We start from the raw sequence: 2500 nt of genomic DNA, 5'->3' as shown, positions 1-2500 counted from the left end.
GTGTGCTTTCCGTTCATCCCGAATAAATGTGCTTTGTGTTGAACTGTTTCCCGCTTCGCTTCGTCATTTCTTTCATTGAATCCTCATCTTGCTTCACGTAAAGGGTTGGTAGTGGGCTGAATACGCCCGATAATTAATCGAACCGTCGAGGCCGACGATAACACCGCTCGGTTATCCCGATAGTACGGAACGGGTCGCTTAAGTGACCCGTGTCCGAAGTCGACCTGCGGCGAGGTGCGATCGCCCGGTCTACCCTCCGTGTGGGTACTTAGGTAGGTCGAATTTGGCGAGCAACCCTATCCCACGCGGGGGTTGATTGGCTCGATCGCGGTGAGACCGAAAGGTCCACCCGTGACTGGTTCCCGGCGTTAGTCCGAGAGGGTCACGACTGGATTGTCCGTCCGGTGGGCGACGTGCCGCGATTCGAGTTACGTGGCCGTCAGCACGCCGGCGGGCGCGAATCCGTAACAATATATATGTATGTATATATATGTATATGTATGTATATATATATATATATGTATGTGTATATATATATATATATATATATATATATATATATATATGTATATATGTATATATATATATGTATATATGTATATATATATATATATATATATATATATATATATATATATATATATATATATATATATATTTTGGGTCGCTGAAATAGGTGACCCTTATTGTCAGTAATTCTGTCTGTTTGTTTGGATGTTTGTTCGTTTGTCATCAGCATAATTGGTAGTAAACGTGGGCGTATTTTGACCAAACTCGGGTGGTAGGTACATCTTATGACCAAGTGCTTTGGAAATTGTTATGGTTGCTTGGGATGCTTTGGTTCCCTAGCAACCGAAAAACCTTCAAAATCGGTACCGTTCACGCGAAATCAATTCCGAAAGCCATTATCTCACGTAGGGTTATGAAATTTGGCATTAATGATCTACAGGTGATGCTCTATCAAATATATTCCGGTTTCTGTGATATATGGAATACTTTACCCACAGCGCCCCCTACAATTAGGGTATGCGCGAAAATTGGCGAAAATTGAAGGCCCCTTAGCGACCAGGTGAGTGCATCGATATGAATGGAACTTTGCAGGATCATGATACTCAGTGAGTACTACAACTTTGCCTCAGGACATATTGACCGATTTTGCTTAGGTCAGGGGTCAAAGGTCAATTAGTGCAAAAATCGCTAATATGCGAGAGCTGGAGGTACCTTCGCGCCAAATGCTACTCCTACAGAGAGATAGACAGGGTTATGGTCGGATGGTCATCAAAATTCACACTGATTGTCTGGAATACATTGTACACAAACGATCGAGCCGGATTTTCGATTTAGATCTTTGTTCACCCACAGCACCCCCTCGAACTTTGGGGATTTCCGATTTCAAACCGCATTTTCGGTACTTTTCATTCAAATGGATACCGAGTAGTTATCATTCGATGGAACTGGATGAGATTTGATATGCATAATCTTAAGGTGATTCCCTATCCGCTATATGACATCCATTTTGCTCTCTATCTTTTAGTTTCCATGCTCGGAGACCCATCGCCGCCTCCTGGCTTGTCCGTCTGTTTGTCTGTTTATCACATACAGGTCAAAATTTTAAACCGATCTTCACGAAACTTCACCACATGGGAGAGTTTCTCATAAGAAAGAAGCTTATTAGTTTTGAGATCAACATGGACCAAAAGGTCAACATAGACCCAAGGTCAACAACTAAGGTGGTATTTCTAAAATCCTCAATTTTTAACTGATTGACTTGAAATTTGAAGAGGGTTTATATTTCAGGTCACTGAATTCGACGAGCCAATTATTTTTGAAGTCAGCATCGACCAAAAGGTCAACATAGGCCGAATTTCTAAAATTGTCAATTTTCATCTGATTGACTTGACATTTGAAGAGGATTTACATTTCAGGTCACTGAATTCGACTAGCCAATTATTTTTGAGGTCAACATGGACCAAGAGGTCAACACAGATCGAAAGGTCAACATAGGCCAAACGTTGCCAACTTAGGTGGTATTTCTAAAATCATTTTTCATCCGATTGACTTGAAATTTGAAGAGAATTTGTTTTTTCAGGTCACCAAATTCAACCAGCCAATTATTTTTGAGGTCAACATGGACCAAAATTTCAACATTGTCCCAAGGTCAAAACTAAGGAGGTATTTCTAAAATCCTTAACTTTCATCTCATTGACTTGAAATTTGAAAAGGTTTTGCATACCAGGTCACTGAATGAAACCACCAATTATTTTCAATGTCAACCTTGGCCAAACAGACAACATAGGCCGACTTTGTAAAATTGTCAGATCTCATCCGATTGACTTGAAATTTGAAGAGGAGTTGCATATTTGCTCACTGAATTAAATCAGCCAATTATTTTTGTGGTCAACATTGACCAAACGGTCAACATAGTCCCAAGGTCAACAACTAAGGTGGTAGTTCTAAAATCCTCAATTTTCATCCAATTCACTTGAAATTTGAAGAGGAT

General features: G+C 40.4%; 1 protein-coding gene across 19 annotated transcripts in view; it reads left to right on the top strand.

Annotated features, from left to right (window-relative positions):
• Positions 1–2500, top strand: part of RAPGEF4 (Rap guanine nucleotide exchange factor 4) — a 342806-nt gene that overhangs the window by 246958 nt on the left and 93348 nt on the right. The window lies entirely within an intron of this gene.

This window comes from Eptatretus burgeri, chromosome 3, assembly GCF_056783735.1.
Source record: "Eptatretus burgeri isolate ZD-2024b chromosome 3, Ebu_testis_v1, whole genome shotgun sequence".
NCBI lineage: Eukaryota > Metazoa > Chordata > Myxini > Myxiniformes > Myxinidae > Eptatretus > Eptatretus burgeri.
Note: the sequence above shows the minus strand (reverse complement) of the source record. Positions and strands in the feature narration are given on the sequence as shown.